Here is a 17,841-nt window from a genome sequence, read left to right as displayed (position 1 = left end):
TGTCATTACCATACAGGTCCTTTTGTCACCAGTGCACTTGTGCCCGAAAGTGGTGAAGTTTCCGGTCAGATTGGCGCATCTCTCTCCATCTTCCATTGTATCACACTGATGACACCATAAATCGTTTGCTCGTTCCGACGCTGCGTGAGTTCGATGTTCCGTAGTTAACAGTTGGCCTGATCATCGGGCACAATCAACCGACAAATACGTATTAATTAATAGATATCGTGATTTATCCTAGATTTCTAAAGATTATTAAAATCGACGTAGGAATCGGACGTAAGACGTTGGGCAAATCGTTGTCTACTTTTTAATGCTTCGCATCTTTCTCTCATTTATTTCTTAGAAATTACTTCCTTCTACTTCTTCCTTTCTTTCATTTTTCAAACAGATGTGTTGTGCTTTCATTAACGTCAGATTTTTGTACATTTTTGTAAAAATAAATAGATATTAGTCTTGACATTTAATAGACATATCGGCGATATGCGTAGGATGAAATTTCGTCGCGTTCGTTGACAAGATTGCTAGGAAGATTGCGGAAAGGGATATCATCGAGGAAATCGTCTAATAAGGTGAAACATCGGTTTAGGTTTCTTATTTACAACGGAATTCTTCGGATGTTTAGCTTTTCCGTCGAATAGCGTCTCTAACGATATTTCGCCAAATTTTCCTGCTGTTCTTGCGATACGTCCGACGGTAAGACTTGGCAAGCAAAATATCGTAAACGTATCTGGAAATTACGAAAAATTTATTTCGATTTATTTCAATTAAACGTATTCCGAGAGCAGCAAACGTATTCCTTATCCATTGGCAGGTAATCAACGAAATCATACACGGGTACTTAAAAATACCTACAGTTGTGAAAGATATTTCCAAGTTCGGAAAAACGCTTCCACGCAAGTTTGACCAATCGTACCAATCCTCTAGAGTTTCAGCTTCTTAACAGATTGGATCATCTCCGAAGACTAAACAGACGGTATACGACTACGTTTGCATCTATACGACAATTGGATCTACGCAAGACTGCAGATTCGATATCCACGAAATATTCTATGTATATTTCATGAAGTTAAAAATTATACTGTTTTATTTCACATCTGGTTCCAATAGAATAAGATGGATTAAACGTAATTCAATAAAATAATTTAAAACAAAAAATGTTGTGCGTCTATTATTTCCTTATAAGATAAAAGACACTTTTGGGACGATCTAATGTTAAAAATTCTCTGTGAAAGTTGACTGTAATATTCTTCTTATCTAAAGAAAAAGAGAAAATAGAAATAGATGTATTCAGTATGAATTATTTATTTTATACATAGGAAACATAGGCAAGACGGTAAATGAAAAAGGTAGCCTCGAAATGAGAATTCATCGCGAAGCTTATCACGGAAGAAAAGTCAATTAAATGCACCGTGTACGATGATCGTTGTTTACACGATTCGTAACACAAATGGCTAACACCTACGAGTGAAGGCTTCAACAGGTGCACTTTCCTCTATATGCAGTTTATATGTAGAGGAAGATCTTCGCTATAAATAGACGAAACATCGTTCCTTCAGACATCTAGTGAAAACTCCCTCAACGAAACACGCTCCTAAAACGCAACTTGCTCGTAAAACAAATAGGGCCATGTAATTGAAAGGAACCTCGAGAAAGAAAGAGAAAAATGGAAAGAAACAGAAACTTCCATTTTCCATTACAGAAACGCTCTTTGTTGAAAGAAAAATTCCTCAAATTAAAAATTCTCAAAGACGAAATACCGCCATTGTCTATCCTGGCAAATTATCTTCCGTCTTAACCAGTTACCTACTCTTGACGAGTATACTCGTCACGCGTAAAAAGCAGTTTTTGCTGTTTAAACTGCAATTTCAGCGAAAACTAAAATATATTCGTAAATTTGAAGACGTTTCGACCATTTGGAAGCCAGGACCAGGTAAAACGAACAAATGAAGAGATATAAATAATTATTATGAAAAAACTATAATACAGCGTGAACAAAGTAGTTGTTCTGTCCTTTCTAACGCATTTTAGTCGCATTAGTCGCAACGGCTAACTGGTCAATACATTGTCGAGTCGATCAACTTTGGTATTCCGATCGTATCGACGTGAAAATCGGCGTGACGAATAAGGCGCAAGAATCGTTTTCTTCTCTCGCAAATACCGAAGATGGACAACGCGTATCGGCGAATTTTTAATTTCAGAAAAATGTAATTTGATTCGTGGCGAAAGTTTAAGCAGCCCGACAAAGCGAGTGAAATGCGAGGCTTACTATTGATGCTTACGACCATGGAGATAGACGCGACGATCAGGAAGTACGTGACAGGGTACATGTATCGGCCATGTTGATAACGTCTAGCGCGTCACATTCGAAAATAAATTCGGCTGTTTAAATTGCGATCGGCTGATGTCCTTGGCGCATTGATCGTATGCTGGTGTATGGCGGCGAGCGCGTTGCAACGCAAAACGAGCGGATTTGGGTACAATAGACAGCCATATTGAGAATAGCCGGAGTCTGCGCTGGATGGGTACAGCTGCTCCAGAAACCTTGAAGCCCAAGGAAAATCAATATCCATGGCAGCCGGAAGGTCCTGTTCGTTCAGCGGGAACGTTTGACGTCAAAGTTTCTGCGCATTCGCATCACACCCAGAAAAAAGAAAATTCACTGTCACTGAATCAATGATTTGTCGACACCGCAACTAAAATTCAACTTACAATGCCTCGAAAGCTAAAATAGTCCGACACTCGCCGTAAAAATATCTTTCGTTTCGTACGTTCATTCGAACGAAATAACTCGTCTGCAACTGTGGACCGAACCATTTGAATTTTGCTCGACGAGTTAGAGGAAATCTTCGAAATGTGTTATTTAAATCTTCGTTACAGGTCCAGCTAGAAAAGTTGTAAAAATCTACCTTTACTTTCTTCTTCGCTATTCCGACTAATTGTACTTCTTTCAACATTTCTTTACACGTCACCAATTGTTAATCTTTCCAATTCTTCTAACTCGTAAAAAAAAAAAAAAGAAAAAAGGAAAGAAACAAATTGTTTGGCTCAATTTTTGAAAAGTTATTCTGTTTTAAAGAACGCACCAACGCCTCCTATAGCCCGTTACACGAGACTTCGGGATTTTGTTCGTTTTGTAACGAAACACGACTATCCCGATCACATTGGTAGAATTTGAAATCATCCCGAAAGTGCAAATGTAAAAGACAGAAAATAGTTGTGGCGAATATTTGGGGGGGGGGGGAATAGTACATAGTATAGATAGGTATTTTGAGCGTACAATAAATATCAAAAATTATTCCATTGAATATCAAGACGTATCGGTACAACAGATAATTGACTGTTTAATTAATTTCGTGAAATTAATTTCCTCCACGAGATACACCATAAAGAGCTATCTTCAACATGTTATAGACGCTAAATACTGTCCCATTGAACATTGAGATGCATCGATGTGATGGATAATTGACTGTTTAATCACTTTTGGAATCTCTGCGAAATATACACTCGCACTAAATATCTTGTTACTTAAAATACAATATAATATGTAATATGCGATATGTAATATAATATGTAACATACACGTACACACGCGATATATTTATAAAGAAGCACGTATCAGAGTTGGAATAATTTCGTGAGCAACAGTAGACGGTAAATGTAATTTGCAAACGACCTCTTTATCAAATATCGATAAACGCGATCGATATGGAATGGATCAGTCCTTATGCTGGCCAAATATTCCGTCATCATTCAAACATCGATCGAAACTAATCCCAGTACATACCATTCGAATAATCAAGTAACTTCGTTATCGCGTATGATACAGTGCAATTACTTGATTGCAATGATATCTCAACGATTATTAACAGATACCAAGATGTCTCGACAGTTGCAAAAATCTTTTATAAATAAATTACACGTGGCTCGCGAATCTGTTTCAACGTTGCTGGAAACTTTTTGCGTATATGATATACGAAGCATTTCGAAATGAACATTGCAGCACTGTAGCGAGACACGCCTAACTTGATCGTATCGATGAAATTTCAAACGGATTTGGAAGTGTGCGTAGAAGTTATATTTATCAGGGACACGTACTTTCCAAAAATCATCAAACTATTCGAACAGTCAATTATTATTTAGTATGTTAATAAGTAATACTCTTAAAGAGTTAGAAAGAATAAATTTTCGGAAAATGGAACAATTTGACTTTCAAATGGCTTGTACGTGATGTAATCATCTGTTTGATGAACTTTTAATTGCTATCGTAGATAGGATCGTAAAATACTACGAATGTTACAGACATCGTCGTGATTTTCCTATAAAGTAACACACGACGCGTAGTCCGTTTGATGTTCGATTTGCTTGGCTCTTGTAATCCAATTTCAATAAAATTGTACAAAATGCACGTGATACGAAAGAAAATATAAAATATACAAAATACTCTTTACTTCTCTTTTTTTTTTCTTTTCAATCATATCCTCAAAAATATGAATTTGCATCAAAATCTACAGTCTAATTAGAATATTAGAAAGAATATTCAGACAGACGATGTATATAAAGGAGATACAAATTACGACGATGAGAGAACTCGCAAGATATTTGTATCTGTGAAATTGCAACTGTTGCATTGATAAATATCTACGCCGATTAAATTTCTGATACACTTCGGATTCTCATCGGAAAACCAGTAATAATATATTTCTATTTCGTAATATATTTCTGATATACAGAGGATGCTCTCAAAAATATATACACCCACTTTAATTAAATGGTATCGTGAAATTGCTGCATCGTATTATTACAATTTTTATACAAATCTTCCTTTCCTTCAATTTTGTGTACATTTCGGATGTATTCCTTTCTTTTAATCCTATTAATGGATCGATAGATTTAATTTTATAAAATTGATTTTTTGAATATTTATATATTCCATATCTTTTTAAGCACCACGTCACGTGATTCTTTCGGTAGAAATAACTGCGTAAAATTACATTTTCTCTGTACCTGGGAGCTTTTGCGCGGTGAATTTTATACGATCGAAGCCCCTTTTTCGAGTGGCAAGGGTGCTTCGGCATGGGAAAGTGCCACTCCATTATCGTTTTAGCTGGCTGTTTCCATTTCTATAAAGTCGTCGTTATTATCGTCTTTATCACAACGAAACCATCCCATTACATCAGTGTATTTAAGGTTTCCCCACAGTTACCCCATCATTCGAGCAATCCACGTGCTTTACATAATTCTCAATATCACGTTTCCATTTTCTAACATCCGTGACTGTAGCTTTCCCAACGTCACGTACTCTTGATGAATCCTATCGCCGATTCTTACACCACCTCCCACGTTTTTAATTAAATTGTATTTTCTTTCTGTACGACTGGAGCGTTGTTAGTTTCATACCAAATTCTTATTTATCGGAATTCTATTCTATCGAACAGAGAAAAGAATGTGTAGATTTTTTAAAAAGAAACTTATCCGTCACTGAGAAATGTTAGGTTCGACTGATAAAACGTACAGACACCAGAGTATTCGTGGGAGCAGTCGAACATCAACGATTCTACGATCTCGGCATATTCCACCTCAAACGCGATTCCGTAATATTCAAACTAATCGTCCAGCGAGCTGTTCCATGTTTTCCAAACTGAACAGATCGTGAGCATCGGCCAGCGATATGGGAAATGAAGATAATTTCCAATTGTTCGTAACATCTGACGATCATTCGACTTAAAACATAGTTCTCGCGGTCGCGGCAAACAAGTTACGCAGGCAATTTGTCAGCTGTCGAACGAGAGAGCTGGCTGGTTGTACTGCGTTGAAGCAGAGCGATTCGAAGAACGGCAGAGACGCGAAAGGGAAGCGTTCACCGAGAATACGTCCGTTTCGTCTTTCTCGTTAGACGGTGGAAATGAATTGGCGATTTCACCATGAATACTACAAAGGAAGTTAACGCTGTAACTGGCGCGAGTTTCGCGTGAAACGTAGCCTTTGACGAGGTGAAAGCCGGTTTGTTTGCGCGTCTCGCCGAACAAATCCGATAACTAAAATTGTCTGACGAAATTGTTTTACACGAGCCGTGTTCTCGGTAACGCTAGCGGCTATTTAATCAAAATTGTCGGCCGCGTTTCTCGTTGGCCGTTCGATCAACCAACCTGAAATTAAAATGATAATCTTAATAGATCCTCATGGACATAGATAGCGAGGCTGGCAGTTGGCGAAGCGAGCTAAGCAAATAGCGAATTATATCGCGTGTTATAACTGGATCGTGGAAGTTTGCGCATATTTTTACACTGATAAATTAACCCTGCTGCTGATCCTCTAATATTTCTCGTTCGATCTCATCTATTACAAATAACAGATACGTAAGACAACATAGGAAAATATATAAGTAAATAGTATCGCGAATAATTACGAATAATTGCATTCATTTTCGTTAAAGGTAAATTATATTGTATTTACGTGCCAAGGATAGAACTGAAATTGCCGCTGATATTGATTTATTCTTGTTAAATTTCAATGTCAGAATAAAAAAGTTTAGCAGTTAGCGGTTGCGACCTCTTTGAAAAGAGTGTACCTAAAAGTGTGTCGCGAACAGTAAGCGATGGCGAGTATACTCGTCGAACACGGAGTACGGGTGGCTGTTATAATATAGAATTAAGTTGTTACGAAACGACTGTTTTATTTTTCAATTTAGTACTGACGGGGCTCGTCGTAACGTAAAATACTGCCATCTCTTCGTGACGAGTATACTCGTGGAAAACAGCCAATTGGTTAAACCAGGACCAGATCACGATACCGTTTAAAGATGAAATTTGTAGAATGGTTAGAGTTAGAGAATATCGGAACTTTGTATTATTATAACGTTTACCATCGCTGCGCTCTCGATATTAACCTTTAACTGCTGCTCTGGGACTCCCAGAAGATATAAACATCCGCCTAACTTCGCTCTCGAGCAACGCGTGATGTCAAGTGTCTTGGTAATTTTCAATTAAGTCGTATATATAATATTATAACGTATAACGTTATATAGTATTACCATATAACGTATAACGATATATAATATTACGTAATAATGTATAACGTTATACAGTATTAGCATATAAAGTATAACATTATACACTATTACGTAATAACGTATAGCGTTGTATATTCTTACGTTATAACGCATAACGATATATAGTATTACCATATAACGTATAACGTGTTACGTTATAACGTATAATGTTACATAGTATTACCATATAACGTATAACGATATATACTATTACGTAATAACGTATAACGTTATATAGTATTACCATATAACGTATAACGATATATAGTGTTACGTTATAACGTACAACGTTATATATTTTTTCGTTATAACGAATAGCGTTATATAGTATTACCAAATAACGTATAACGATATATACTATTACGTAATAACGTATAACGTTATACAGTATTAACATATAAAGTATAACGCTACATGCTATTACGTAATAACGTATAACGTTGTATATTCTTACGCTATAACGTATAACGTTGTATAGTGTTACGCTATAACGTATAACGTTATATGGTATTACTATATAACGTATAATTATCATACAATGAACGTGTATTTTTCTAGACAAAAATTCCGGTTTCATATTTACATACCTTTTACTATTACGTAAGAACGTATAACGTTGTATATTATTACGTTATAACGTATAACGTTGTATAATATTACCATATAAAGTATGACATTAGATACTGTTACGAAATAACCTATAACGTTGTATATTGTTACGTTATAACGTATAATGTTATATAGTATTACCATGTAACGTATAACATCATATACTATTACGTAATAACGTAAAACGTTATATGGTGTTACCGTGTAACGTATTGCGTTGTATACTACTACGTTATAACGTTATAACGTATAACGTTGTATATTGTTACGTTATAACGTATAACGATATATAGTAGTACCATATAACGTATATCGTTACATAGTGATACGTTATAACGTATAATTACCATACAATAAACGTGTATTCTTCTTTACAAAAATTCCGGTTTCATACTTACATACCTTTTACTATTACGTAAGAACGTATAACGAAATATAGCATTACGTAATAACGTATAACGTTGTATATTATTGCGTTATAACGTATTACGGTATATAGTATTACCATATAACGTATAACGATATATACTATTACGTAATAACGTATAACGTTGTATATTATTGCGTTATAACGTATAACGATATATAGTATTACCATATAACGTATATCGTTATTTAGTATCACCATGTAACGTATAACGTTATATACTGTGACGTAATAACATATAACGTTGTATATTGTTACGTTATAACGAATAACGTTATATAGTATTACCATATAACGTATAACGTTGTATATTGTTACGTTATAACGTATAACGATATGTAGTAGTACCATATAACGTATATCGTTATATAGTGATACGTTATAACGTATAATTACCATACAATAAACGTGTATTCTTCTTTACAAAAATTCCGGTTTCATACTTACATACCTTTTACTATTACGTAAGAACGTATAACGACGTATATTGTTACGTTATAACGTATAACGATATATAGCATTACCATATTACGTATAACGATATATACTATTACGTAATAACGTATAACGTTATATAGTATTATCATATATCGTATAACGTTGTATATTCTTGCGTTATAACGTATAACGTTATATAGTATTACCATATATCGTATAACGATATATACTACTACGTAATAACGTCTAACGTTATATAGTAATATCATATATCGTTTAACGTTGTATATTGTTACGTTATAACGTATAACGTTATATAGTATTACCATATAACGTATTACGATATATAATACTACGTAATAACGTATAACGTTATATAGTAATATCATATGTCGTATAACGTTGTATATTGTTACGTTATAACGTATAACGTTATATGGTATTACCATATAACGTATAGCGTTGCATATTCTTACGTTATAATGTATAACGATATACAGTTTTACCATATAACGTATAACGATATATAGCATTACCATATTACGTATAACGATATATACCATTACGTAATAACGTATAACGTTATATAGTATTATCATATATCGTATAACGTTGAATATTCTTGCGTTATAACGTATAACGTTATATAGTATTACCATATATCGTATAACGATATATACTACTACGTAATAACGTCTAACGTTATATAGTAATATCATATAACGTTTAACGTTGTATATTGTTACGTTATAACGTATAACGTTTAACGTTGTATATTGTTACGTTATAACGTATAACGTTATATAGTATTACCATATAAGGTATTACGATATATAATACTACGTAATAACGTATAACGTTATATAGTAATATCATATGTCGTATAACGTTGTATATTCTTACGTTATAACGTATATCGTTATACAGTGTTACGTTATAACGTATAACGTTGTATATTATTGCGTTATAACGTATTACGGTATATAGTATTACCATATAACGTATAGCGATATATACTATTACGTAATAACGTATAACGTTGTATATTATTGCGTTATAACGTATTACGGTATATAGTATTACCATATAACGTATAACGATATATACTATTACGTAATAACGTATAACGTTGTATATTATTGCGTTATAACGTATAACGTTATATAGTATTACCATGTAACGTATAACGTTATATACTATTACGTAATAACGTGTAGCGTTGTATATTCTTGCGTTATAACGTATAACGTTATATTGTCACGTCCCGCGTTCCGCACGTGACGCCACGAACCAATAACTTATGAATAATTAAACACGACCAATAATAATAAATTAACTAATAACTAACCAATCAAAATAAAAAGAATTATACGACAGACAATCAAAATGAAATAAATGAATCAATAAGAAGAAACACTACAACCAATCAGCAATGACATATAAAATAAAAATAAAATGAAATAATTAAATGAACCAATAAATAAGACAAGCCGCGATTCAAATGTATGAGATTTCTCTGCGAAAACACATGTATATACACACACGTGTATGCATATCTGTGTGTGTGACCTACTTCGTGAATCTGAATAATTGGTAAACTAATAAAATAAATAAAAGAAATAAAATATACTACACTACGTCAGCATTCTAATAAAAGTGAAAATTGTATAGAAGATTGCTCTGCGACACACACATATATAGATATACACATGCGTACGCGTATCTTTGGGAAAAATTCATAATATATATATGTATGTATACGTTATTAAACCATTAAAACGCAAAGAAATAAATATATAGAATTACATTTCTACGAACCTAGAGAATTATATACGAAATCCACATTATGAAATATTCAACCAATTAACGATCCGAGAAACAATGAGAATAACAATACACGCACATATACATATGCATATATATATTTTACATAATGGAAAATTACATTGTGAAATGTATATATATATATATATATATATATATATATATATATATATGTATATATACATGTGTGTATGTATATATTATATATATATATACATATATATATAGACACACACACATATTATTATATCGAACAACTACTCATCTAATATACAAAACCACCCTGTGAAAATTACATTACTGAACATTCAACTAAACCAACTGAAGATTTAATATAATAATATATAATAATATAATAATATATATATACATAGATATGTGAAATAGCGTTGTATATAACCAGAAACAATACAAATGTCACACGACTTCTTCAACAACTTCGACTCTTCGTTCCTGCCGACAACACCTCACACGATGACTGCGTCTTCTAGGGCCACTTACGGATTCTTTGCAATTCTTCTTCTTCTTGCACTGAAATATCATATGCAGTGAATAAAACACGAAAGAAGCAGGATGAACTAAATAAAAGAAATCATAACAAGATACACACCGAGACAGTCCGCATGGGAACCTCTGACAAAGATACCTCCGTATCTATCATTAAACGCATAATAATCAAGATGCACAAACCTCATTTGGAAGTCGACACCACTCACAGCGTGCCAATGCAAGGGAGGAAAACGAATGAAATTGTATTTCGTGAAGACGTTTCACCACTTTCCATAGATCAGAAACTGGAGTTACACAACTAATAACCTAATAACAAGAAAGTAATATAAAATATACACGATTTAATATATAGCAAATATGGACATATAAATCTACAAGGAGCAAAATATATCTCATATTGTCAAATAAAACCAAATTGTCAAAAGATCATCAGGACACGACGTCAACGAAGGTGCCACTGTGCCTACTTGGGTGGAAAACCGCCCCTTCAGCATCATCCTTCGCACATATTCACACACGCACGTCGATCACGTCATCTCGTACCATTCACATATCTTCCTCCTCTTGCGCTAAAACAAATTCACAAGTTTAAGGAAACAAACAACATGCGAAACGAGATAGAATACTAAGAATACATACTCACACAGTTCGCACAGGCGCGGACGCTTTTGTGTCCATGACTCAACATAACCTGTAATCACAAAAAGAAGATAAAAACCCCAATAAACTAAAATACCGAAATAGCGATCGCATACTAAAAATCACTGATCGAGATTCATATAACCAAAATTCATAGCACGCCATTATGAATACAAGATAACCTCAAAATATAAAACTATACAACTTTATAATTAAATCAAACCCTCACGATCACACTACAACGACTTCAAAATGATATATTAAAACTTACCATTATGTAAAAATACTTTATTGGAAGAAACAAGAAATAACGCGTGCTACACATACAAAAGCCACGGCGGAACTGCGAGATGACCACCGCTATGAAGGGTTACAAGAGCATCGCAGATGCAAGTTCGGCAAAGACACGTTGCTACACGCGTATGGAAAGTCCTTGCAATTTTGACAAAACGGATTGCACGTGCCTTGATCGTTTCCATTGGCATCAGCAGGAAAGGATTCGGAAGGATTGCAGACGCAATCTCGGCGAAAGACAAACCACTGCAATATCCACATTCAATCACGTATTTTGAATGTTTCCATCAGCATCGAAAAGGTATACGAGAAATCAAGACACGGCGTGGGATGAAGCAAACAAGACATCAGCAATCATCAAAATCCACGTTCTCTCATGGAAACTCTAAAAACCTGCAGCATTGCGATTCCCACCGGAACGAACTGCCACGTGACTGCCATCCCATTGGGGATGTCATTATAAAAAGCGTAGCGACACATTTCAAATCAGATTAATTGTTAGCGTTCGGGAGAATTTAGCGAAAATAAGGAGATTAATTGTTAGCGTTCGGGAGAATTTAGCGAAAATAAGGAGAGTAATTGTTAGTGGTTCAGTAGAATAAAGAAGAGTAATTGTGAAAAGAGAGTAACTGTCATTAGTTGGTTCAGTTAGATTAGAGTAAGAGTAATTGTTAGCGTTAGGGAGTATTTAGCGAAAATAGAGTAAGAGTAATTGTTAGCTGTTCGGGAGATTTTGGCGAAATTACAGAAGAGTAATCGTTATCAGTTAGAATAAAGAAATTGTTAGCGGTTCAGTTGAATAAGAGAATAATCGGAATAATTGATATTAGTTGAATCGGTCCGTTTCGGTAGAATAAGCAGATAATTGGTATTAGTCGTTCAATCGAATTTGAGTGAGTCTGATATCAGTTCGTTCAGTTGATTTAATTAGAATTTAAGTTAGGATTAGAGAATAATTGTTCGTTCCAGTTCGAGTTCAAGAGTTGCGAGATATAAATGTTATTAGTCAGTTCGAATTATAAAATAATTGTTATTAGTCAGTTAGAATTAAAACAATAGTTGGCTCAAGTTTTGTGTTAGAATTTCGAATTGTTAAACACGTCCGGACACACTGTTGTTTACACTGTTCAAATTAAATAAAGATTAAAACAAAAAAAATTATAGAAGTGTAAATCTTTGTAAAACCGGAATCACCCCAGCGGCCTGCCCGTTCATCAGCGGAGGCCAACGTCAGGTGAGTCAACTTTAATTATTATTAATAATTAATAATTAATAATTAATTATTACAATATACATAATTATTATTAATAATTAATAATTAATATATTAATTTATTAATATATTATATAATTATATATATTATATAATATATTATATTAATATATTATATATTAATAACTAATAATTAAAATAATAAATAATATCAATAATTAGTATAATTCGTCATTAAATCCGCCAGGAATAATTATTTATAATATAATTGTTTATTCCAAACAATCCTCTCCCGTGCTAGTATTCCTGGGCATAGCAGGTTAGCCGAAACGTGGAGATTGTTGACCAGTGGCCTAAACTCCAATCAACGCTACTTAATCTAACAAGAAATATCTAATTGAAGCAGTCCTTAGACTGTTTCCGGTGGCAGCGACTACTACATTGATTAAAATTTGAAAATTTGGATAGCCAAACGTAACAATATGGTGTTACCGTGTAACGTGTAGCGTTGTATATTGTTACGTTATAACGAATAACATTATATGGTGTTACCATATAACGTATAATTATCATACAATAAACGTGTATTTTTTTATACAAAAATTCCGGTTTCATATTTACATACCTTTTACTATTACGCAATAACGTATAACGTTGTATATGGTTACGTTATAACGTATAACGTTATATAGTATTACCATATATCGTATGACGTTGTATACTATTACGTAACAACGTGTAGCGTTGTATGTTCTTACGTTATAACGTTCAACGTTATGTAGTACTACCATATAACGTATAACGTTATATACTATTACGTTATAACGTATAACGATATATAGTATTACCATATAACGTATAACGATATATACTGTTACGCAATAACGTATAACGTTATATAGTAGTATCATATATCGTATAACGTTGCATATTGCTACTTTACAACGTATAACGTTATATAGTATTACCATATAACGCATAAGATTATATACTATTACGTAATAACGTATAGAGTTGTACATCCTTACGTTATAACGTATAAGGATATATAGTATTACGTAATAACGTATAACGTTAAATAGTATTATCATATATCGTATAACGTTGTATATTGTTACGTTATAACGTATAACGATATATAGTAGTACCATATAACGTATATCGTTATATAGTGATATGTTATAACGTATAACGTTATATGGTGTTACCGTGTAACGTATAGCGTTGTATATTGTTACATTATAACGTATAACGTTATATAGTATTACCATGTAACGTATAACATTATATACTATTACGTAATAACGTATAACGTTGTGTATTGTTACGTTATAACGTATAACGTTATATAGTGTTACGTTATAACGTATAATTATCATAAAATAAACGTGTATTATTCTATACAAAAATTCCGGTTTCATATTTACATACATTTTACTATTACGTAATAACGTATAACGTTGTATATTGTTACGTTATAACGTATAACGTTATATAGTGTTACCGCATGGCGTATAACGTTATATACTATTACGTAATAACCTATAACGTTGTATATTGCTACGTTATAACGTATAACGTTATATAGTGTTACCATATATCGTATAACGTTATATACTTTTACGTAATAACCTATAACGTTGTATATTGTTACGTTATAACGTATAACGTTATATATTATTACCATGTAACGTATAACGCTATATACTATTACGTATACTATATGTATACTATTACTTTTACGTTATAACGTATAACGTTATATAGTATTACCATGTATCGTATAACGTTATATAGTGTTACGTTGTAACGTATAACGTTGTATACTGTTACGTTATAACGCATAACGTTATATAGTAGTACCATGTAACGTATGTCGTTATACAGTGTTACGTTATAACGTATAACGTTATATGGTGTTACCATATAACGTATAATTATCATACAATAAACGTGCATTTTTCTATACAAAATTTCCGGTCTCATATTTACATACCTTTTACTATTAGGTAATAACTTATAACGTTATATAGTAATATCATATGTCGTATAACGTTGTATATTGTTACCATATAACGTATAACGTTATATAATATTACATAAAAACGTGCAACGTTATATAATATTATCATATAACGTATAATGTTATATCCTATTGCGATATAACGTACAACGTTGTATGTTGTTACGTTATAACGTTTGGCGATATATAGTATTACCATATATCGTATTACGGTATATACTATTACGTAATAACGTATAATGTCATGCAGTGTTACCATATAACGTATAACGTTATATAGTATTACCATGTAACGTATAACTATATATACCATTACGTAATAACGTATAACGTTATCTAGCATTATCATATATCGTATAACGATATATACTATTACGTAATAACGTATAAAGATGTATATTGTTACGTTATAACGGTTAACGATATATAGTATTACCATATAACGTACAACGGTATATAGTATTTCGTAATAACATATAACGTTATATATGTCGGATGTACGTCAGGATTGGGGGTGGTGGTGTTCGGTGAATCTTCGTTGAAATTAGCCATAGGTGCGGTGTAACAATAGTTGAGTTTATTGACACAAATTAGGGATATTACAGCGTCGATAGATAGTCGCAAGGTTTCGATATTCGCGGCACTAGGACAATGGTCTCGGCTCCGGCAACGTTTCCGCGGTCAACGGATGCTGAACTTTACCCTTCGTTTGCGTCTAAGTTACACTGTATATTAGAGCAAGGAGCAATTATTACATATACGAAAGACAGGTCGATTACTGATGAGATCGCACTGGAGAGTGACTCTCCGTCGCGGTGACGCTGTCGAAGAAAACTATGATGGGTGTGCCTATGGGCACGAGATCATCGGATTCGCGGAGAAAAGTCTTCGTTCGAAGGGTGAGGGAAATTGTCGTTGCTGTTAATTGGTCAATTTCCATGTTGGTGGTTAGAGAAAGATATTAGCTGTCCTTGGGGAACGTTGCTAGCGGGAAGCGTCGTTCGTGGAAGGATAGATTTCTCTTATCTTCCCGTAGTTGGGGCACAGGCCATTTGTCTATTTGAGAGACTTTGTGTAATTGAAATTTAATATTCGTAGCGGGTCCTCGCCCAGCTAAACATATACTGCGAAGATGCGTTGGCATCTGGCAATCGTCTTACCCGAAGGACAAAGTCTGCGTGTGGCGAGCCACGGGACAGAAATCGTTGAAATGTTTACCGTCGTGCCCCGTCCCAAGTATTTCTTTTAAGGAAAGCTATAGAGTTACTTCATGGCTTTGTTAGATAAAACGTTCATCCCTTGACCGCGACTACGTTCGGCGACCGGTTGTCGCCTCGAGCCCGAGCTCACTATCATAAATTTCGAATAAGTACAGTCGGATCGAATTACAACAGTTTCTTAGTGCGGCTATGATGAAATCTGGATTACAGCACTAAGGGGGTATCGCTTCAAAGGAGAGGCTCCGGTGTTCTTTCATCTCCGACACGGCCATTCTGATTATCACACGTCCTCGGGTGGATCTAAAATATTGGGTTTTCCTAACATTAAACTTGATATAACTGGTATTTTGTTCCTTTATAGTTTAGCTAAATTATATTGTACTGGTCTCTTTATGGCTTAACTAACTGTCCAAATAGGTCAAGGGCCCAGGTTAACAACAAAAATTTCGATCGGACGTTCAATGATAAAGTAGGGAGGAAAAAAAGACACAAAAGTCAGTATCATTACGGTTAGTATTCAAAGCGCCAGTTGCATTTTGTGAGTTACCGGTCAGACCGTAATGACATGACAGATCATTTTCGATTTCATACACGGATGAGTCTCAGTTTGTTGGATCATATTACCGCACTGGGCGTGTGTGGAGACACTGAATGCGAGTACAGTGTATGGTGACACTGAACACGAGTGCATTGATGTAATAGGCGTGTATGGAGACACTGAATGCGAGTACAGTGTATGGAGACACTGAACACGAGTGCATTGATGTAATAGGCGTGTATGGTGAGGTTGCCAGTGTCACGTCGGAGACGCAAGAAATCACGAAACCGATAGATCGCCGGTGATCTTGTGACAACGACCATACCCAAATAAAATAAATAAATAAAAAAATCCTACAATGTTAATATTTATAATCTAATATTAAGATTATTATATTATATCGTATTAATTGTTATATTACAATAGGAAAATTAGAAATCAATCTGGGAATCTACGTGGAAGTACAAGCGAAGCTCCAAAATAACAACTACGTTAAATATTTTTTGGCAGGAAAATCATTGGGTAGAAACTAGTTTTTATTTAAACGAAAGCCAGTTTTCAATTTCTCCAAAAGCGATACGATTCAAGAATTTTAATCGTTAATAATTCTGATTATGAATAATCATTACGAACGATTCGATTTGTTCCTCGGTCGCTCGATAATAATTTTAGATCATGGGAATTTAATTTGAAAAGGTAATCAATGGAAGTGACCTGAATTTTTGTTCGGTTATCGAACAGTGACCATTATCAAGGAAAACCGAATTTTGCTTTGGTTACCGATAACCATTATCGATGGCGAAATTGATTTTCGATTATCGCCAAGCAATATCGATGAAAAAAATATTTTCTAGTCACATTCGACTATCGTCGATATTTATTGACATTGCTGATAATCGGTTTTCACTGGCAACGTAAAGAAGCCTAATTATAAAACTGATATGTTTTATTAAGCAAAGAAAAAGATACGAAAATGTACGAAACAAAGCATAAGATAAAAGATATCACGGTGCAACTGTTAATAAAAATATTCTACTGCGATATCTTTCATCCTAT

General features: G+C 33.9%; 1 protein-coding gene across 6 annotated transcripts in view; it reads right to left on the bottom strand.

The window, feature by feature from the left end:
• LOC126914696 (uncharacterized) overlaps positions 1-17,841 on the bottom strand; it is a 733,243-nt gene that overhangs the window by 617,776 nt on the left and 97,626 nt on the right. The window lies entirely within an intron of this gene.

Source organism: Bombus affinis, chromosome 3 (genome assembly GCF_024516045.1).
Source record: "Bombus affinis isolate iyBomAffi1 chromosome 3, iyBomAffi1.2, whole genome shotgun sequence".
NCBI lineage: Eukaryota > Metazoa > Arthropoda > Insecta > Hymenoptera > Apidae > Bombus > Bombus affinis.
This window is presented reverse-complemented; position numbering and strand designations above follow the sequence as displayed.